The sequence below is a fragment of the Geospiza fortis genome, unplaced genomic scaffold, assembly GCF_000277835.1.
Source record: "Geospiza fortis unplaced genomic scaffold, GeoFor_1.0 scaffold850, whole genome shotgun sequence".
Taxonomy (NCBI): domain Eukaryota; kingdom Metazoa; phylum Chordata; class Aves; order Passeriformes; family Thraupidae; genus Geospiza; species Geospiza fortis.
Window position 1 is genome coordinate 44,708 of NW_005054814.1, and position 23,172 is coordinate 67,879.

Consider the following 23,172-nt stretch of genomic DNA (forward strand, 5'->3'; position numbering starts at 1 on the left):
AGCCCCCCCCCGCTACCTGGTTGGTAGCTCACCTACCCCTTCCCCTCCCCCTTGCCCTGAGCTTAAAAAGACACAGGACCATGTGGTCGGTATCCGGTCAGCGTTGTCGCTACATTCAGAGGCCTGCGTGCCCAGGAATAAACTCTGGACTATGACCCCCTAGCCGGATCCATCTCCTTTTTTTCCTCTTCGCCTCGCCTAAAGCTTCTTCATCAGAGGTCGAGCCTGAGTTCTGTTGCCTGGACTTGTTCCAAGAGCCTAGCTGCCGCATACAGCTAACCAAAGGTATCTCTGGGGTGTAACACCACGGCTGCCGCCTTTGGTCAGGCAGCGAGGGCCAGACAAGCCCAGGCACGTTCAACCCGGTAATATTGGGATTATATTCCAATACCTTTCCATAGAGCTGCTCTCTAGCCAGGTAGATCTCAGCCTGTGCTGCACTCCTGGATTATGTTTTCTCATGTGCAAGACCTTACACTCGTCCTTGCTGAACTTCATAAGCTTTTTGTCAGTCCACTCTTTCAGCCTATCCAGGTCTTCCTACAGGGTGGCTCTCCCTTATGAGGTGCCTACTTCCCCACTCAGTTTGGTATCATTGACAAACACTTGATCCCATCATTATCCAAATCACTTATGAAGATATTAAACAGCATTGGGCCCAATATCCATTCCTGAGGGACCCCACTTGTGACAGGTTGCCAATTTGAAAAGGAACTATTTGCCACAACCCTCTGGGTGTGGTCTGTCAGCCAGTCCCCCATCCACCATACAGACACTTGTCTAGACCATAATGCATCAATTTCTCTAAAAAGAGTCTGTGTGAAACTGTATCAAAAGCCTCGGAGAAATCCAGGTAGGTGGCATCCATTGCTCATCCCATATCAAGCAAGCAGGTTACTTTGTCATAGAAGATGATCAGGTTTGTCAAACACTATTTGCCCTTGGTGAATCTGGGCTGGTTTTCCCAATCACATACTTCATCTGACTTGTGATAGCCCGCTGGAGGATTTGTTCCAGGGACTGAAGTAAGACTGATGGGCCTATAATTTCCTGGATCCTCCTCTAAGCCCTTCTTGTAGATGAGGGTGACATTAGCTGTAGCAGCCACAGGGCCTGCAAGGTCTCCCTGGCGGTCAGGTGGCTAACGTAAGATTATTTGGAGTTTTGTTCCCTGCTGGTTGTTAAAACTAGCACACTCAAGAAATGGCAAAAAGGGTTGGAGGCACTTCCCATCTCAGACAGGAGGTGGGATATGCCCTTCCATTGGTAGCATTCAAACCCACACATGAACAGCTACCTCATTACTTCATTACCAATCTAGGGACAACAGTGGGATCCCAACCACAGGTCAGTGTCACACTTAAAGAGGAATGGCTGTGGGTATCCTTCCCAAATCGTCAGAGCCATCCAGAGAAGTGCCAGAGAGCTCTTTGGCTCCATCCAGTCCCTGGGCAGGGCAGAAGTTGCACTGTCCTCCACAAGCACTTCTCCAGCCCCTTCTCTAAGGAGTTTTCACAGCACTCAGAAATAGCCTATGTTGATTTTTCACTGCCATGGGTGATGATCTGCAATAAATTATCTAGTGCCAGGTAGTATTTACAGATTAATTAAGAAAATTATGGTTTAATTAAACCCCTTTACTCATCTCTTGTCTTTTTCCTTCCATAACTTGGATCACAAGTGAATGGAAAATAAATGGAAAATAATTATTCTTGGTCCTTTATTATCACTTATCTTGAACAGAGCCTTTTGCAAAGGATTCAGAGTGTTATAAATGTAGGTAGTTAATTCATGCCTTAATAATAAAAATAGATATATTAAGAAATCTGACTTTAGGTAAAGATTTATACCAGCCAGGGAGAAACTCTCGTCTCACATTCCAATAATGAGACCTGGCAGCTTCACTTAATGGCTCTGCCTGAGGGAATTGGAGGTTTCCTGGCAGAGCCTGCAGCTTCTAAAACCAGAAATACATATGGAGAAGCTCTACCCGGAGGCATCGGAGATTTCCCGGAATACCAGGCAGGAAGATGCTATCTGGACATTCCCGGAATAGACCACTTGGACAGGAATCCACAGGACCCTGCACGTGGAGACAGCCCGCAAGAACGGACATTGCCCATTCCATGTGAATACATCCTCAAACCGGGGTGCTCAGACAGTCGTCTGAGTTCGGACTCCTGCCTTTGTATAGTTGTACACATGTATAGACCCAACTTTGCATGTAAAGACACACAAAGAAATATGTGGTCATCCTCGCCCTGGGCTGAATAAACTGTATATAAGCTGGCCCCGGCAAGCGCATGGTGTGTCTTTGGGGGAAAGCTGACCTAGCGCCAGCTGGATCCCAAAGCACCCAGCTGCTGCTCCCGGGACTGATAGCTGACTTGGCTGTGGTAAGATTTTTGAAATTTATATTTTTGTCATTTTGTCTAATAAATTGTTGTCAATTTTTTTTAATTGGCTACGGATCATAATTCATTTATAACAATATTTTCAGAGCTCGCTGATTTGCAGGGGCCAAGCTCTTGTAATAGTTCACACACCAACTCTTCCTTCACTGATGGTGGGTCTGTGTTTGCATCAGCCTGGAATTTTGTTACCAGGTTCCTGGGGTCGCATAGTGCTAGTAAAGACAGAGATGAAGAAAGTTTTGAGAACCTCTGCCTTTTCAGAATTGTTGGTGATTAATTCACATCTCCTGTTTAACAGTGGAACAATATTTTCCATCTGTTTCTGCTTGTTGGTTATGTACCTGAAGAACCCTTTCTTGTGTTTTTTGACATATCTGGCTGATTTCAATTCTAACTGCATCTCTACTCACCCTGGCAATACTCTTGTAATTCTCAATGCATATATACCTGCTTTTCCATCTCTGGTATCCTTCACTTTTGGTTTTGAGCAGACTCAGAAGCTTACATGTTATAAATAAAAAATCTGCCAATTTTTTTTTTGGGAAAAAAGAGTTGCAGAACCAGTAGGATGGGTTGTTGCCAAGGTGAAGTTCTACCTGTTTGTTATTGTAATCACTGGTCGTTTTAGTAAATTGCTCCTTTTGTATCGGTATAGCCCTGCCTGAGGCTAAGTTGATAGTCCTTCTCCCCGGACAGTGAGAGGAGGGGACATGGCGCCATCATGCCATAGGAAGCTAACCCACCAAACTTACCGAAAAGACCCCGAAAACAACGAGCCAACACAGAATTAAAAGATCAGAGTGATATCTGGACGTGAGGAACAAAGTACCAAGCCTGCAGAGATGCTGAGAACCTTTGTTGCCCCTCGCCCTGAGCAAAGACCTCAGCTGGAACCAAGACCCCGACCCTGGAGTCATTCAAAAGTGGAGAAACACGGGATATAGCCCCACTGCTCTCGGGAGGACGGGACCCCCACCTCTGCCCTTTAGTGGACAAAGTTGCACATTCCTCCTTCTCCAAGTCACCCTGGGAAAGACGACGGAGACTGCGGATCCGTCGAGCTTCCCAACCTTGAGCTGATCACTTTTAATAAAGGCATTAAAAGGAGAAAAAGTCTCCTGCCCTGTTTATTTCATTACAGTTAAGCTAAGAGAGTCTCTTGCTCCACCTACTTCTCTTACCTTTAAAGGGGATGAACTGTCTTTGTGCTTCCAGGAGAATGTTCCTGAAAAACTCTAAGCACTCTCTGGCTCCTTTATCCTCCATGGAAGCTTCCCGCAGAATCCCTCCCAAATGAGCTCTGAGTGAGCTGAAGATTGCTCTTCCAAAATCTAAAACCTTTGTCTTAGTACTAACTTTCAACATGCTCAGGTGGATCCCAAACTCCATAATACTGTGATCACTACAGCCAAGGCTATCACCTCATTCCTGGTTGGCACATCTAACATTTCTATGAGGAAGCAGTTCTTTATGCATTCCAGGAATTTGATGGATGGCTGTAGGAATGTGCCCTCTGTTGACGGAGTGACAAAATTATCCTTTGTCTCCTTAAAAAGGAAAAAAAGCCCAGAAGTTTCTCTCTTCAATTAGGTAAAAAGACACCTCATAGGACCTTGGGGACTTCACTTCAAACTTAAGGATAGCTAATTGGACAGAAGCCAAAAAGTCCTGCCTAAGCAATTTACTAGAAAAAGAAGACAACAAAGGAACTGATTGCTTTTGTGAGGTGTTTTACCAGGAGCAAAAGTCTCTTGCCCCTGGCTCAGTTTTTCTCTGTAAAGAGCTTTGTTATTTTGCCTTTTATTAAAACTTTTCTGTTTCCAACACTACCACAGAAGCCATCCTGATGATTTTATGCCATCTGAGGTGGCTGAGCTATCTCGGGTGTGACATAGATCTCCAAGAGCTTATAAGACCTGGCTTGAGGAGACCCATACATCAGATGGCATGTGAGTTGCTGTATTGTTCTTCCAACAGATGTCAGGATAGCTGAAGTCATCCATAAAAACCATGTTCTGTTGGGCCAAAGCTTGCTGAAGTAACCCAAATATTGCTTTGTTGGTCTTACAATCTTGGTTTGGAGGTCAGTAGTAGATGTCTACTGTAAGATCCCCCTACAGAAACAACTCTTCTCATCTTGACTCAGAGGCATTCCATAAGGCTTCCACAGATGTTGTAGTTTACTTTTATACATTCAAGGTTCTCCCTGATATCGAGCACAACTCCTCCTCTTCCTCCCTGCCTGTTCTATGAAACAGCCTATAGCCATCCATTGTGAACCTCCAGTCATGTGAGTTGTTCCACCATGTTTCAATTATTCTTATGATATTATAACTTTCTAACTGGATGCAGAGCTCCAGTTCCTCCTGTTTGTTCCCCAGGCTATGGGCATTGGTATACATACATTTGAGGTGGTTGGACTTCTGGTTCTCATCTTGGGAGACAGCTAGACAGGTGGATCCCATTCCTCCCTAATAGGCTATAGTCATTGAAGAATGTCCCATCATAAAAGTCAAAACCTTCACAACGGTGTTAAAAATGACCATATAATATTGGCTTTTGCATTTATGTATTAGATTTTGCACGTTGTTATTGATCATAAATATTTAGATATGGTACAATTTACAACTCCTTTTAGCTGCTTGTTAATATAACATAATCTATCAGTTTAAGTATGAACTGTATAGCTCATAGAAATAGTAGTGTAATGAATATAATATCTACGTATAACTTATAGAACTAGTAGCATGATACATGTATTATACTGTAGACCTTAGCAAAACATAAGATGTTAAAAGGCTTTTGTGTAACTAAGAGAACAGTATAAAGCAATCCACTGACTGACCTCTCCAAGTGATAGCAGTGACACAAACCAGAGCACCAGAGAAGACTTAGAGAAGAGATCATTAACTCCTCTTAGAGAAGGAATAAAATATATTGACTTGATCTACAGGATGTCATGCAGATAAGTCAAAATGTAAAGCCAAAACAAAAGGAGTCCCTGCAACATCAAAGGCTCTCAGGAATGTTTGAATAATGTATAAGCTAATGAATATGCATGTAACCCCAGCAATGTAACCGTATATAGAGAACATGATTTTAAGCTACCTCTGTGCTCTTTGGCCATTTGCCAAAAGCACCCCAGTGCTGGATTATTTATTTGTCCTTCTTTTATACTTTATTAAACTTTTAAAAATTCTAAAGAGTGAACTCTGTTTTTCACAACTCCACCAACCCCAAGGCTAGAAGTTGATTTGACTTATACATCTATTTCTGGTTGTAATCCTAAAATGGAGGAAAAGATAACTTGGGCACCAATACTTTTTGCTTGCACCCCCAGGGCTCTGTAGTCTTCCCCCATTCCTCCCAGGTTCCGCCTTGTAGTGTTAAGCTACAGTGTTAGCTATGCGTCTTGGTTTAAGATAATTTAAAGAGTTGGACACTAAAATGAGGTACCTCCCCTTAGTTTCAAGTTGAAACCAATCATTTTCCACTAATAAGGAAAAATAAAATGCAAGTAGGTATGAGTGAAAACATAACAGTTTACTAGCAAGCAAAATGGCAACAGGAAAATGGCATCAGCTGTCTCCCTCAAGATGGTGCGCTGCAGTCCACCGCACGGTCCGGGAGACAAAGGGAAAAAGATGGCGGACAAATAACACCCTCCCGGGAAGATAGGACCTTACAGAGAAGTTCTAGTGGCAGATGGAGAATTGCCTGCACATGTGGAGTAAGCTCTGCCTCTCGCTGCTTCCTCCTGCCACCTGCTGGACTGCACCGGTGTTGGTGCTGCTGTCATACACGCTAGGGGTGTGTTGGGGGGAAAAGAACTGGTCTGTTGGGACCGACACAGGGTGGCCTGGCCCCAGGGACTGGCTCAAGCTTTGCAGTGTCGATAGGGTTTGCAAAATTCACTCTGAAACAGTTTCTCATTGCAAAATGCAGTTTTTCTGATTTGCTACTGTTGCAAGCCCAGAAACCCGCCCGAAACAACCCCCTCTGAGGCAGAACCTCTGGTTTCAAAAGCCACCAGGCAAAGGAGGAAGTCGGCTTGGGTGCCCTGACCTTTTAAAGGGACCAGTACTGCCCGACTGCCCCGCAATTCTGGTTCTGGCCGAGCCACTGGGCCTTAAACAGTAACAGTTCTTGGGCACAGATAGATATGGAATACAATAACATTTTGGGTTACCTAGGACATTATGCTCATCTGATATTTGGGTCCTACATTACTGTTGTCTCAGTACTCCAAGCACCATCTCATGAAGACAGTCATTATAGATACATATTATAATATTGGCTTTTCACAAATATTGAATAGGATGCTATATGTATAATGTTAAAGTAACTTTGCTATAAAGGTATCATTCTTATTTATGTTATTAAATAAACTTAGTAGTGAAATAGCTGATATAGTTATGCTTGTGGCAATTGAACTGCCTGCTTGGTTGGGATAATATCCAATTACCGTATGATGAGGACTCCTGCTACTGATATGCCAACTATCAACACTTACCATCAGTAGAAAGTATGGACCAAAGCCCAAAACTGAAGGTGATGATAAGAATGGACTAAAACCACAGCCAAGAAATACACGTTCTAAAAAGGCAGACCAAGGAGGAGCCATGCTAAACAGTTCTTGGAACACGTAAACTAGTTTGGGGAAAAGTTTAAATATGCATAATTGTTTATGAATATGCAACAGGCTGATGCAATAGAAATTATATATAAAGGGTGTTTCCAAAATAGCAAGTGTGCTCTTGGCAAAATGCCAAGCACCCAACCGTTAAAAACTTTGCTTTACTGTCTTTGTCTTCTATTGTCCTTTATTAAACTTTTAAATTTTACCAGTAGAGTGAACCTTGTTTTTCACAGTCAGCAATTACACCTTTACCCTTTTCTCCTCAGAGACATAACTTGAGGAGGTGCACTAGGAAGCTTAGCTGCCTACCGGGGTTAAACCCCAATCCATCTGTCTATCCCTCAAATTCATCTCTCTCCAATTCAGAGGCAAGAATGTGATAGGAGACTGTGTCAAAGGCCTTACAGATGTCCAGATATTTGATATCTGTAGCTCTTCCCTTGTCTGCTGGTGCAGTCACTCCATCATATGAGGGTACTAGATGAGTCAGTCATGATTTGCCCTTGGTGAAGCCATGTTGGCTGTCTCTAATCACTTTCCTGACTTCCATATAGCTTCAACCTAACTTCCAGGAAGATCTGCTGCATTATCTTCCCAGGCACAGAGGTGAGGCTGACAGGTCTGTAGTTCCCAGTCCTCTTTTTTAACCTTTTTAAAAATGGGTGAAATGTTTCCCTTTTTCCAGTCACCTGGGACTTCACCTGACTGCCAGGACTTTTCAAATATCATGGAGAGTGTCTTTGCAACTACATCTGCCAGTTCCCTCAGAACTCTGGGAAGCATCTTGTTGAGGGCCATGGACTTGTGTGTGTTCAAGTTTCTCAGGTGGTCTCAAACTTGATCTTCTCTTACAGTTGGAGGGACTTCATTCCCCCAGTCTCTGCCTTGAGATGCATTCACTTGAGAGGTATGGGAAGAGAGATTACCATTGAAGGCTGAGGCAAAAATTTATTGAGTACCTCAGCCTTTTCCTTGTTCATTGCTACCAGTTTGCAAGTCATGTTTGTCAGAGGGGGTACACTTTCTTTGGCCTTCCTTTTCTGGCTGATATACCTGTAGAAGCCCTTATTATTCTTTGAGTCCCTTGACAATTTCAGCTGCTCCTTGACCATCCTGACCCCATCCCTATACAACTGGGAAAAGCTCCTGTACTCTTCCGAGGATACCTGTCCCTGCTTCCACTGCCTGTGCATTTCTTTCTTGCTCTTTAGTTTGACCAGCTGTCAGAGACTGGAAAAGATGTCTTGACATTTTGTGATGCTTGGAATGCCTGTGTGTGCATGGTTTCACAGCAGGTCCTACTGACTAACTCTTTGAACAGTTGGAAGTTTGCTTTCCTGAAATTCAGGGTCTTGACTTTACTCTTTGCCTGACCCATATACCTCAGGACTGCGAACTCTAACAGCACATGATCACTGTAGCCCAGGCTGCCTCCAATCCTGATGTCACCAATTAGCTCACTTTTGTTGGTGACCATCAGGCCCAGTATTGCATCCCCTCTGGTAGGGCTGTCTATTACTCGGCTTACGAAGTGATCCTTGATATACTCCAGGAGTCTCCTGGACTGCCTTTGGCTTGGTGTGATACTTCTCTGACAGATGTTGGGGTGGTTGAAATCCCCCAGGAGGACAAGAGCCTGCAAACATAATGCCTCCTGTAGCTGGAGCAAGAAGGTTTCATTAATAGGCTCCCCTTGATGGGGTGGTCTGTAGTAAACACCAACCATAGGGTTCCCTTTGTTGCTTTGGTCTCTAATTCTTACCCATAACCTTTCAACTTGCCCATGGCTATTCTTCAAAGACAGCTTTTCACAATCTATCAATTTTTTGACATAGAGGACAACGCCTCCACCCCTCCTTCCTTGGCTGTCCCTCCTGGAAAGCCTGTCACCATTGGCGATAGCACACCAGTCATGGTATTTGTCCCACCAAGTTTCAGTAATGGCCATCAAAGGAGAAGGTGAGTTGAGTCAGCAGAAGTGAAAGCCATTCAACTGGCCCTAGAGATTACTGAACAAAAGTGGAGAGTATTCTCTCTCCTAACTCATGGATGGTGGGAAATGTACTATGAGGTTGGCTACAGCAGTAGAAGACAACCAATTGGCAGCACAGAGGTAAACCCATCTGGGCTGATGCATTGTGGCAGGACATTGCTGCCCAGGTAGAGAAACTTGCTGTAAAGGTACATCATATATAGATGCTCATGTGCCTAAGAACTGGGCTACTGAAGAACATCGACACAACAAACAGGTAGACAAGGTTGTAAAATTGAAGTGGCTCAGATGGACCTGGACTGGGAGTATAAGGATGAGTCATTTGTAGCTCAGTGGGTCCATGCAATATCTGCACATCTAGGAAGAAATGCAACGTACACATCCAGGGATGGGCATGAACCCTGAAGACATCACACAGGTTTTCCATGAAAGCAAAACATGCACCATAATCAAGCAAGCCAAGTAAAGTCTCTCTGATATAGGGAACAGTGGCTACAATATCAATATGGGGAGGCCATGGAAGATCAATTATATCACACTGCCATGAATCCACCAAGGCAAGCACTGCATGATTACCATGGTGGAGGTGATCAGCGGAGGGTTCAAAACACCCTGGAACTAATATCACTGCTTGAAACACCATCCTGATCCTTGTAAAGCAAGTTCTGTGACAGCACAGCATCCCAGAAGGAATCGAGTTAGACAAGAGGTCTTTCCAAAACAACTTCATGAGCACCTGGCCAAGAAACATGGCATTGATCATAGTTTCATAGAATAGTTTGGGTTGTAAGGGACCTTGAAAGGTCATCTAGTCCAGCCCCCCTGCAATGGGCAAGGACATCTTCAACTAGATCAGGTTGCTAAGAGCCCTGTCTGACCTGACCTTGAGTGTTTCCAGGGATAGGGCATCTACCACCTCTCTGGGCAACCTGTTCCAGTGTTTTGCCTAACAGGATTGTATGTACTACATTCCCTATCATAAACCAGCTTCTGAAAACACTGAAGGATACAATGGACTAGTAAAGACTGTACTGAAAGCAATAAGTGCTGGAACATAGAAGCATTGGGATGCAAATTTATCAGAAGCCACTTGGCTGGTTAATACCAGAGAATCAAATAACTGACCTGGCCCTGCCCAAACAAAACTCCTATGTGCTGTAGAAGGATATAAGGTCCCTGTAGTACATGTAGGGAACTGGATGGGAAAGATATGGACCTGGACAGCTGACAAAGACTGACCAAAGGGATATTCCATGCCATACAACATCATGCTCAGCAATAAAAACTGAGGGGAGGAGAGATTTGGAAGGTAGCCATTGCTTGAAGACTAGCTGGGCATCAGTCTACTTGTGAAAAGTGGTGAGTGATTGCCTTTGCATCACTCTTTTTTTTTCCTCCTCTTTGCTTATTAAACTATCTTTATCTCAACCCATTAATTTTCTCATTTTCCTCTTCCTGTTCCTTCCCCTGTCCCAGTGGGCTGGGAGAGTGAATGAGCTGCTGTGTGGTGCTTAGCTGCTGGCCAGGATTAACCCACCACTCTGATAATTGGTTTATAACTGCATCAGTCTGTAGAAATTAGTTCTTTCAATGCACCACAAGCTACATAGATATTTGCACTTTATTGGAAACATATAGGACTGAACTGCATCTTAACTAAGTATAAAGTTTAGTAATTTTATTTTATATATTTGAAGGACACATTTAGGATTTGTAGCAAGAGACCACAACCATGATGATCACTCAGATGATACTCCCATAGTAATTAGTGTTTTTCCAAAGCATTACACACAGCTTTTCATTATTAATTGTATGATGTCAGGGATTTCAGCGCCTAACCTACTTTGCACACTGTATTAGAAATATTCAGGGAAATTATCTAAAATGAACTGTTTCAGTGTAAGACTTGAATCTAGAGCACTGTATATATTCTATATGCAGATAAGCAAAAGTTAGCACATCAGGAAACACAACAGTCCAGAGTAAATAAATGAGAACTGCTGTTTCACAGTGCAGAAATGTAAATTGGAATGCTAACTCAGATCCAAAGATTAAAACATCATTGATGTTATTGCAGGCTGATGAGAAGAATAGCAGAAAGAGAATGCCAGCTAGAAAGAAGCAGGAGCTTCTCAAATACCATAGCAGGTCACAGAGATACAAAAAATGTACTTTGTGCACTGCTATACCAGTCTGTGCTGCAACTGGGAGGGTACACCTGTGTTTACTGCACATGGCAACACTGTTGGGTTTGGCTCGCCAACTGTCCAATACAAGTGGCTTGCAAGAATACTGGTCATAATGTGATGCTCTTAATCAAGTCATTAGATATTCTGCTTTTCCTTACCACTGCCTGGAGTGATTGTCCCATACCCCACACAGTTGTGCTTTGTTGTCACTCAGAGCCTATAATATTTCTGTTTTTCTTTCCATTGCAGATGGCAGATACAAGCTTCAGCAGTACCCACAATTGTGTATCCATTAATTGCTGAATGTGGAGGGTAAGATATACATGTAACAGCTGGTATCCAGCACCAGGTGGTTTTCCTGTGGGTCAGATGGAGGGATTATTCTCATGTTAGCCAAGTGTGATACAAGACATTTTGATGACTCCTGGGATTTGAATCTAACCTACAGTTTTATAAAATGCTTTGACAACTAGCCTTATACATTTTGCCTTTATTATGTCATTCTGCTCATAATTTGGCTACTGGATTTGCCTCATGATAACTAGTTACTATATCTTTTGTATCCCTCCAGGACTATGCATTCCTTTGGCTCAAGTACAGCTCAGTAGTTCTGAGAGTGGAATTTGTCACTGGTAATAAGTCCTTTAAAGTTTTATTTCAAAGGACATTTGTACTTGCATTATAACTTGAAGAAAGCAGAAATATTGTTCTACAGAATGAAGAAATACAGAACAATTGGCTCAGTAACAGCTGCTATGTATTTTCCATGCAACAAGTTTACTCCTATGGTGAACAATTTTGATTAATTCCTTAAAAACTATCTTGTGGATAAAATTTATAGAGACTGTTCTTTTAATGTGTGAAATTATTAATTATGAGGGGATTAAATGCTATGTTGACTTCAAGTCACTAAGCCATACAACATATAGCATTGTCTGCAAAAACCAAGTTTTCTTCATAGCTGAACACAATTATTACTGATCTCCCACCACATCAGCACTATAAAGGGTAAGCAAATTCAGAGACAAATTGGATTTGCCTTTTCTAGAGTAATATTCAGTAATCTATGACTTCGAGTGAATTAGCAAAAGCAATCTGAAAGGTCATGATCTTGGAGGTCATAGCCTTTTTTCTCTCCCCAGGATTTGCTCAGCTACCTGTAACCAGCCTTTAGAACATTAATATTCTGTCAGGAGTGTATTATGTTTTAAAATTCTATTTATTTATCTAAAACCTACCATACATAGAATGTGGAGACAAAAGCCAGACCTAAGATTGAGTAAATGTCACTGCAGAAATTGTTGGACTAGCTGATAAACAAACCAAAGGATTCCAAATATCATTTAAGGGGAGCTGCTGAATCACAGGATAGGAGAAAAAAAAATTATGCTTCTTTTAGAGCATTAAGCCACTTTTCCCTCTTCACAATGCATCTACATTACAGACTTTGTTAAAGCCAATATAGGCTTCTAAAGAAATACTTTTTTTAGATCAGGTCCCTTACCAGCACAAAAAAGATGCCTTTTTTAGATTAATAACTTATCAAAATTCTATTGAACCAAAACTCCCCTTGCTATTCAGAATATTTTGAGTTGGAAGGGACCCACAAGGATCATCAAGTTTGAGCCTTAAGGGAATAGCCCATACAGGGATCAAACCCATGACCTTGGTGTTATTAGCACCATGCTTTAACCAACTGAGCTTCAGGACATTTGATTCATGCCTACAGCCTTGTTCAAACTATTTCAGCAGTGTCATATTGCAGTGATCCTGTGATCTGCACAGAGGTGAAACCATTCCATCCATTTCAGAGACTGAATCATCATAAATGCACAAACAACTACTTTACCCTTTAAGGAACTTGCAGAACTACTACTTTTAATATAAACAAAACTTTTTTTTTTTTCAATTAACCCTTTACTTTCTTGAACTTATTTTAAAGAGAAAGTTGTCAGCTCTGTTTTCTTAGGTGGATATTCATGTAGTTGAACATAAATGTTGTTTATTCTTTATTTTATATTAGACTGCACATGTTACTTTAGCTAAGGATGGAAAGAAGGTACAAGGGTTACAGACTGACTGGTGACATTTCTAGAAATAGAACTAGTTTAAATATTTGAATCATGTCATGGGTATATTTAGTACCACACCATGTGATCCTGAGTGACATTTTAGAGGAATAGCAGAGTCATGACTGAAGTTCACACAGACACATAAACAACATATCTGCAAATTTTAAACTATTTAGCTGTCTAATGGTGATACTGTACTGAGCAGAACTTTCCATGTGGTGGAGAAATGAGTTACAAAAGACACTGGTCTTTTATATTTGAGAAATAATTCCTTTGAGTCATCCTTAGCTTGATCTAGAATCCACAGAACTCAGTGCAAATTTTTCTCTGCCTTTCTATAGCAGTTGTGGGCATCTTAAAAACATCTGCAAGAAGTGTCATAAGTGACTAAATGCCTGATATATCATTTTTAGATGCCTAAAAACCAGTTTAAATTGTTCTTGGTCTGCTATATCACCCTACAAGGTCAGAGGAGAAGATCTAAATAAAAACATTAAATCTCATAAAACAATATTGGTGGGGTTTTTTTCAGTTTCTCATAGCTCAGCCCGAGCAAGACGTGACCCTTTCTGACTGATCTCTGTTTAATGTAAAAATCTCCATAGTGCGTAAATAATGTTAGAGCAGACATCATGCTAAGTATGTCTTAATCATAGCATGGAATGCCTCTAGGAAAAATAAACTTAAATTCAGTTTTCTTTTCTCCTTGTAATTCCAGAGGTAAGTGAACCAGTATAAAAATCAAAGCCTCTTTTTTAAAAGAATAAACTAAAATATTCAAAATTCCTTACTATGAAAGAAGGAGAGAAGGAAAAGACTGTCACTCTTAATAGGTTACACAACTACTCTTCAGTCACAACACTCTTTTTGATTTCTACCAGATAAAGATCTAGTCTATTAAATTTGACCCGGTGAGATTTAGAACCCCAAGTTCTCTTACTGAATCCAGTGAAAGGTGTTGGTAGCGCTTGCCTTATTAAATCAGTCAACCACTATTTTACAATGTGGAAACCTAATCCCGACAGTGCTGATAGTTATAAGCTCTCCACTAACTTCCCAAAATAAAGATGCTTTCTCTGAACCTCTGCAAAGGAACTTATATTTCCCCTTATTTAAATTGTTATTTAAGGGTTGACATTTGAAACCGCTTCACAGTGGGCTGACGTTTTTCTGCACTAAGTAGTTATTCAAATCAATAAATTATAACAAACTTACACCACATTCTGTGGTGCTTTCAATTAATTTTTACTAAGCCTTGTATTTGAAATACCACCATTTGAGTTAGCTCAAATAAGATAAGAAATGGAGTTTGTTAAACTGACCTTGAAGCTGAAGGTAGACACGTCCTGCTACATGCAGTGAGCCCAGAGTGTAAAGGAATAACAAGTTGGTGTGCTCATGGGATTCCAGGTAATATGAGAACTGGAAAGGAGGAGACAGAAGGGAAAGTAATTGCTGCAGCGGCCAATCCTATTTCACTCAGTTATGTCAATGACATTGCTCACACAAGGGTGCCCTTGAGGACATAAAAAGGATGTGGCAAAAGGGGGCCATTGAACAGAATTACAGAATATGCTGAGTTGGAAGAGACGCACAAGGATCATTGAGTCCAATGCCTGACTGTGCACAGGATCGTCCCCAAGAGTCACACCATGTGCCTGAGAGTATTGTCCAAATACTTCTTGAAGTCTGTCAGGTTTGGTGCTATGACCACCTCCCTGAGGTGCCTGTTCTAGTGCCCAACCATCCTCTGGGTGAAGAACCTTTATCTAATACCCAACCTAAAACTCCCCTGACACAACTTCAGGTCATTCCCTTGGGTTCTGTCACTAGGCACTACAGAGAAGAGATCAGAGAGAGAGGAAGAAAACACTTCAAGGGCAAAACAGGCTCAACTTAATGTTGCAAAGTGAATTTATTACTAACAGAATTAGAGGAGGAATATGAGAAGTAAAATAAGCCCTTAAAACACCTTTTTTCCCCCATCTCCTCCCTCCTTCCCACCAACAGTGCAGGGACACAGGGCATGGGGGGTTTTTTCGGGTCAGTTCATCACCTGAGATTTTCTTCTGCTGCTCCAGGAAAGGAGTCCTTCCCCTGTGAGACCATGGGGTCCCTCCCACGGGAGACAGTCCTAAGTGAACTTCTCCAGTGTGGGCCCACTCACACAAGCATCAGTCTTACCACACCTGCTGCAATGTGAATTCCCTCCCATGGGAAAACAGTCCTTCCAAAACTGCTCTGACATGGGTCTCTCTTTCCATGGGGTGCAGTCCTCCAAGGACAGGCTGCCCCAGCCTGGAAGCGGGGGCTCCCTCTCTCCACCGGGTCTCCCACTGGATCACAGCCTCCTCCAGGCATCCACCCGCTTTGGTGTGAAACACCTTCCCCCCGGGCTCTGAGTGGATCTCTGCATCCCCTGTGGACCCATGGGCTGCAGGGAGACAACCTGTTTCACCATGGTCTTCAGTATGGCCTGCAGAGGAATCCCAGCTCCAGCACCTGGAGCACCTTCTCTGCCTCCACCACTGACCCTGGTGTTGCCGTGTTGTTTTCCCTCACATGTTTTCACCTCCTCCTCTGACTAGAAGAAAATAACTGTATGACTTTGATTTTCTTCTTAAATATGTCATCACAGAGGCATTACTGGCCTCTTTCATTGGCCCAGTTTTGGCCTGCAGCATGTCCATCTTCAGAACAATCAAGGATTGGCTTGGTTGGACATGGTGGAAGCTTCCAGCAGCTTCGCATGGGGGCCACCTCTGTGGCCCCTCTGCTACCAAAAATCCTGCAATGCCAAACCAATGCATCCTCCCCTGACCGGCTGGCAATGCTGTGCCTAATGCACCCCAGGACACGGGTGACCCTCCTAGCTGCAGGGGCACACTGCTGACACATAATCAACTTTCTGTTGACCAAGACCCCCAGGTCCCTTTCCCTGGCAGTGCTTTCCAGCATCTCAGTCCCTAGTCTGTCTGTACATCCAAGATTGCCCTGTCCCAGGTGCAGAGTCCGGCACTTCCCCTTGTTGGACTTCATATGGTTGGTGATTGCCCAACTCTCTAAATTGCTGATGTCTCTCTGCAGAGCCTCCCAGCCTTTGAGGGAGTTGACAGCTCCTCACAGTTCTGTATCATCTGCGAACTTACTCAGTATCCTTTCCAGTCCTGTGTCCAGGTCGTTAATGAAGATGTTGAAGAGCACAGGGTCAAGGATAGAGTCCTGTGGAACCCCACTAGATACAGGCCGCCAGTCTGATGTCACCATATTCACTATAACCCTCTGTGCCCCACCCGTGAGCCAGTTGCTCACGGGCCACATGATGTGTTTATCCAGCTGGGGGCTGGACATTTTGTCCAGAAGGATCCTGAAAGAGACAGATTGCATATAAGATATTTTCCATTACCATCTGTATGGCTGATTACCTTGTCAAGTGAGCAGTTTGCCTTATCTCTCTCTTTGAATGACCACATTCACACCTTCCTCGGGAGGGGACCTCTGTTGATAATAAGCTATTGAATGTCACTGCATGACTGATAAGAACTATAACATCCCATTGTGAGATGCTCCGCCCAGAGGGAGGAGCCAAGCACTGCTACCCCATATACTCTGAGATTCAGAAATTGCAAGTCGGCCTTTCTCCACGAGATTCCCCAGAGGAACAGCAGCTGCCTTTTCCTCCTGGATCTTCAGAGGAAGACTACATCCTTCTCTACAGAACCGCCTTGCTCCAACAGAATCACACCTGATACTTCAGAGGACTGCAGCCACATTTTCAATCGGACTACCACCAACACCCTGGCCGACAGGGTGTCAGGTTGGGTTCTGACTCTGTCAGTGTTGTTCCAGTGGACTGTTGACAAAATTATCACAACACAGCTGTGCATCAGTTACCCGTTTCCTGCTTTGATTCAGCGATTATCATAGAATGTCTTAAGTTGGAGGGGACCCACAAGGATCATCGAAATGAAACTCCTGGCCCTGCACAAGACAACTCCAAGAATCACACCATGTGCCCAAGAGGAGTCTCCAAACACTTTTTGAACTCTGGCAGGCTTGATGCTGTGACCAGTTCCCTAGGGAGACTGTTCCAGTGCCCAACCAGTGCTCAACATTAGAAAAAGATTTTTCACCCAACCTAAACCTCCCCTGACACAACTTCATAACATTCCCTTGGGTCCTGTCACTAGTCATCAGAGAAATTGGAGCCTGCCTCTCCTCTTCCCCTTGTGAGGAAGTTGTAGACTGCAATGAGGTCTCCCCTCAGTCTCCTCTTCTCCAGGCTGAACAAACCAAGTGACCTTGGTTGCTCCTCATAAGTTTTCCCCTCAGGGCCCTTCACCACCTTCATAGCCCTCCTTTGAATGCTCTCTAATAGCTTCATATCGTTCTTATATCACGGCACCCAAAACTGCAGACAGTACTCAAAGTGAGGCTGCAGCAGTGCAGACCATAATGGGTGAGATGTTGCCACATATCACAGTACAAGTTGGTTTGTACTAGGCAAATTAACCAGCCCCTGGGTTGACTGACAGGGGCTTTGCCCAATCACATCTTTCCTAAGGCTGCAGGCATTTCACTGGTCCAGAACCTGAGGGGAGTGAAAGATCAAATCAATGAAAATATCCAGACTGGGTTTTTCAAATGCCCTTTATAAAGAAGGGATTGAGAATAAACGCTCTCTGTTGCCACATGAACATTGGGGTGAGTGATCTCTCTGTCTCCACCCACTCCCCCACGCACTCACAGGGACAATCCCCTCCCTTGCCTGGCTGGCAATGCTGGGCCTGATTCCTCCCAGGACATGGTTGGCCCTCTTTGCTGCCAAGGCACTGCTGACTCATATTCAACCTGTCATTGACTAGAACCCCCAGGTCTCTTTCCACAGTACTGGTCTTCAGCCTCTCATTCCCCAGTCTGTCCAAACATCCAGGGTTGCCCCATCCCAGGTGCAGAATTCAGCACTTGTCTTTGTTAAATTTCATATGGTTAGTGATTGCCCAGCCCTCTAATTTGTTGAGGTCTCTCTGCAGGGCACTCTGCCTTTGAGGGAGTCAACAACTTCTCCCAATTTAGCATCCAAGTCATTAATGAAGATGTTGAAGAGCACAGGGCCAAGGATAGAGCCCTGTGGAACTCCACTAGTGACAGGCCGCCCGTCTGATGTCACCCCATTCACTATAACCCTTTGTGCCCCACCCGTGAGCCAGTTGCTCACGGGCCACATGATGTGTTTATCCAGCTGGGGGCTGGACATTTTGTCCAGAAGGATCCTGAGAGACAATATCAAAAGCTTTACTGAAATCCAAAAAGATGACATCAACTGGTTTCCATTGATCGACCAGGTGGATTGCATTGTCATAAAAGGAAATCAGGTTTGATAAGCAGGACTTTCTTCTCATGAAGCCGTGCTGGCTGTGACCAGTGCCTGCGTTGTCCTTCAGGTGTTTTTCAATACCTCCCAGAATAATCTTCTCCATAACTTAAATAGGCACTGAAGTGAGACTAACAGGCCTGTAGTTTCCATGGTCCTCTGTCTTGCCCTTCTTGAAAATCAGGACAACATTCACCAACTTCCAGTCAGCTGGGACCTCTCTGGATTCCCAAGACTGCTCAAAAATCATTGAGAGAGGTTTTCTGATTACATCTGCCAGTTCCTTCAGGATTCTTGGATTAATCTTATTAGGCCTCATAGATTTGTAGGGATCCAGCTGGAGCAGCAGATCTCACACAATTTCCAGGTCGACTGGGAGTTGATTATTCTCACAGTCATGGTCCTCCAGCTCAGGGCACTGAGACTTCCTTGGTCTGTCATGCATATTGAAGACAGAGGCAAAGAATGCATTAAACATCTCTGCCTTGTCTCTGTCCCTTTTTGTGAGGTGACCATCCTCATCCTGTAATGGGCTCATGTTATTTTTACACTGTGTATTGCCATTAACATATTTTAGAAAACACTTTTTATTGTCTCCCACAGTTCCAGCCAGCTTCAACTCCAGTTGAACCATGGCCACATGAATTTTCTCCCCACCGTGGCAAGCAATATTTCTGTTCTTCCCATGTCGCCTGACCTTGTTTCCACTGGGCACACACCTCCCTTTTTTGCCTTATTTCTAAGAGAAGATTCCTGTTCAGCCAAGCAGGCCTTCTATGCTGCCTGCTTGACTTCTGATATTTAGGAATTGCCTGCTCCTGTGCCCTTAGGAAGTGAAGTTTAAAAAGTGACCAGCACTAATGGACCCCAGCACCTGCAAAAACATTTCCCATTGGGACCTAACTCACTAGTTCCCTGAGCAGTCTGAAGCCTGCTCTCCTCATGTCCAGAGTTGAGGTTTTGCTGACGCTTTTCTTCCTGTAAACAGAGATTTTAAACTCAGTTGCTTCATGGTCACTGTGGCCAAGATGGCCACCAATCTCCACTTCGCTCACGAGACCCGCTCTGTTGACAAGCAGTAGATCAAGGAGGGCATCTTTCTGGGTTGGCTCCCTTAGGACCTGTTCCATAAAGTTGTCAGCCAGGTTTTTTAGGAATCTTCTGGTCTGTGTTGTACCAGCTTTGTGATGCTCCCAGTTAATTTCTAGCAAGTTGGAAGTCCCCCATAAGGACAAAGGGAGTTGACTTGGAAGCATCCCTTAGTTCCTCAAAGAATAATTCATCGTCATCCTCATCATCCTGGCTAGGAGGTCTATAGTAGACTCCTGTGATAACATCTGCATTATTTCTTTGCCTCTTGATTCTTATCCAGAGGCTCTCAACTGCACCACTGCCAACTGTGAGCTCCATATATTCTAACACTTCTATTACATACAGTGCCACCCCTCTGCCTCTTCTGCCCTGCCAATCCCTCCTGAAGAGCCTGTAACCATCCAGCAGGGCACTCCAGGATTCATCCCACCAGTTTTCACTTTTGTCAATGACCTTGAATCCCTGAGACTTTGCTGAAGCTTTGGGCTGTCCTTGTTCCTTATGTGCCTTAGTATAGAAAGATTTGGGTGGGGTACACTGTAGCCGACATCTCCTGGAGCATATTGAGGGACCCCATTAATGTGTGTTTATAAAAAGCTTTTTCAATTATTGAGGAAAATGCAAAAAGAGGGACTTTTATGATACAGGTAGATGTAAACAAATTATGTGCCTTTAAGCCTGCCAATTGCTCAAGTGAAGGAAAACTGCTAAAATGTCTTCATGATTCAGAAGAAATTTAATGGACATATAAAAATCCTTCTAAATTTTCAGTACAGAAGTTACAGCTGTCTTGGGGCACTAGTAAGTTTTGTAACTTTCTTTCACAATCTGCATGAACCTTTTGGTAATAAATACATGTATGTGTCCTGCAAATCCTCTGCCTGTATCATGCTTGGTTTGTTGGCCTTTCCTGTTAGGTTTTGTCCTCCCACCCTTTCAAGGGAGAAAAATATTTTTTATGTACTCTGGAAAAAATATATGTAGTCTGAAGAAAATACATTATGTCTATTTTATTTTTTATTTCTCCTGATTATTCTCAATATGAATTTATTTATAGAGTTTATTAGATTATTAGATTTCTAAAACTGCATTCATTTGAATTAGGCTACTGAAAAATATTAAAATCAGCAATGAAAATAAGTCCCTAAATGAGCATAAACCCAAGGCATAATCAATGCCTTCTTTAATAATTCAGGTTAGATTTTTAACCCATCTCTTTAAAAAGAAGTGTGAATTATTTTAAGTTGTTGCAAAGAAATATGTAACAGGCCATATTAATAATTTGTTGATTTATTTTTAATGCTTCTTGAGAACCATTGAACTTCATAATGAAACTTCAAATAACATCTCAGAGGTTCCACTGATAAGTAGCCAGCCCATTTTAATGCTTTTTTTTGATAAAGCTGTTAAACATGTTCAAAGTGTATTTTATTAAATTGAAAATGTGTCTTAGACATACACTAGATTTAATTAGTACATTGAAGACTGAGTTTTAAAATATCTTATATTCTAAAGTAGGGGTGGTAAAATAAGTCTGAATAAAATAAGTCCCATCCTAAGATGTTGGGAGGCTGAAAATCATTGGAAAGCTGGTTCTGTCATTAAACTCATGAATAAATCCACTGTTATTTCTACATAAGAGAAACAGGAAGGTCCCGGGTTTCTTTCATCTTTAATATGTGTTTTTCACAGAGGCATGTACAGCATTCTATTGGCTAAAAGCTTTGCATCACTTCCATAAATGTCTCCCATGCAAAACCAGGACACTGGGCCAAAGCCTTGAGCTCCTCTTGTTTGTTCCTCATGCTGCGATCATTGGTATAGAAACATTTCAAGTGTGGTTCACTGTAGCAAACACCTTGTGAAGCAGATTGAAGAATTCCATTAGTGCTTGTTTCCTCAAGTTTTGGTACAGTTGGGTAATAGCAACATCATCTTTTAAAGACCTCTCAAGGGGAAAGACATTACATAAGTAAATGATTGGCCAGATGCTTAACTGCAATGAGATGCCTCTCCACTGCTTCACCCCAAAGGCTTATTTGGCAACAGAGAAAGGAGAAAGGTCATGAGCAGCTTCTGTGCTGGTTTGCCTCGCCTGCCCAAACTACTCCTTAGATACACATAAGAGCAGGAGAAATCCACCTGTAACACCCCAAATGGAAGCTGGTCAGAGCAGGAAACTGGACTTAAGTTGTCAGGAGAATGAGATGAAATCACAGTGGGCCTATATGGCTTTTTACTACTTTTTATTTCAGTGTAAATTTGACAGATTTCTGGCAGAGAAGTCCAGAAACATGAAATCTAAAATGTGATGACAGAAAACAACTGTTAAGGATATATGAAGCCTTCAACTTAGAATTACTGTAGCTGCATAGTGGTAGCGTACTATAAGTAATAATACATGATGGGTGGAAGCGCAAAGAAAAAAAATGCCTTTTTATTCATAAAATGCTGCTCCCACTGAAGCTGAACATTTATGAAGGTTGACAGAGCAACAGAGGCCAATGGTGAACAGCTTTCTAAAAAATCCAAGACTTTAAAATACTTTTTTCCTTTTTGCATTTAATACTTCTTGAATTATACTTGGCAATTTCCTAACCCCAATCTCAGCTTTGCGAAACTTAATAAAATATATGTATCTCTCCCCTAAAGTGTTTATGACTTCAGATTAATGAGGGAGTGTTGTGGATCAACTTCAGCTGGCAACTAAACAGCACACAGCTGCTCACTCACTTCCCCCAGGGTGGGATAGGGGAGAGAACTGAAAGAGTACAAGTGAGAAAACCTGTGAGTTAATGTATTGGGTTTACATGGACAAGTTTTGGAGGGAGGCAGGGGCAGCAGCTATAGGGGTGGCTTCTGTGAGAAGCTACCGGAAGCCTCTTCCATGTCCAGCAGAGATGGCTCCAAAGACTGATGTGCTGCTGGCCAAGGTTGAGCCAATTAGAAATGGTGGTAACACCTCTGTGATAACGTATTTAAGAAGAAAAAGAAAAAAGTTATTGTGCAGTTGTAATGGCAGCCACAGAAGAGCAGAGTGAGAATATGTGAGGAACAACTGTGATAGATGAGTAATATGATGGTTGACTCTCACAATTAAAAGGCAAATATTATGTATATATGTTAAGAGAAGTTTTATTAACTTATAGCTATGTTTTACCCCCCCTTGTGTTGTTATAAGGGGGTTGCTTGGGTTCAGGACATTTGGGAGGGTCAGCTTGTTACTATGGCAACATCTGACCTCCAATCAAGATTTAAGGAAGTAAACTCCACCACTGGACAGTGAAGAAGAAGTCAATGGACAGAATTTTGGGAGGGGCTAAAGGGTTAAAAGGCAAAACCTCCATTTTGTGGATGAGCACATGGTGGGAAAAAATCCTTTGCTCCTGGCACTGTAAT

At 42.8% G+C, this 23,172-nt stretch overlaps 1 protein-coding gene across 1 annotated transcript in view; it reads right to left on the bottom strand.

Moving 5' to 3' along the window:
• The window catches only part of LOC102039632 (creatine kinase S-type, mitochondrial), a 49,556-nt gene extending 34,884 nt beyond the window's left edge, over nucleotides 1–14,672 (bottom strand). Inside the window, exon 1 of the mRNA XM_005431206.2 lies at nucleotides 14,630–14,672. The gene's annotated coding sequence lies outside the window, so the exon portion shown is untranslated. The remainder of the gene's footprint in view (nucleotides 1–14,629) is intronic.
• Between the last annotated feature and the right edge of the window lie 8,500 nt (nucleotides 14,673–23,172).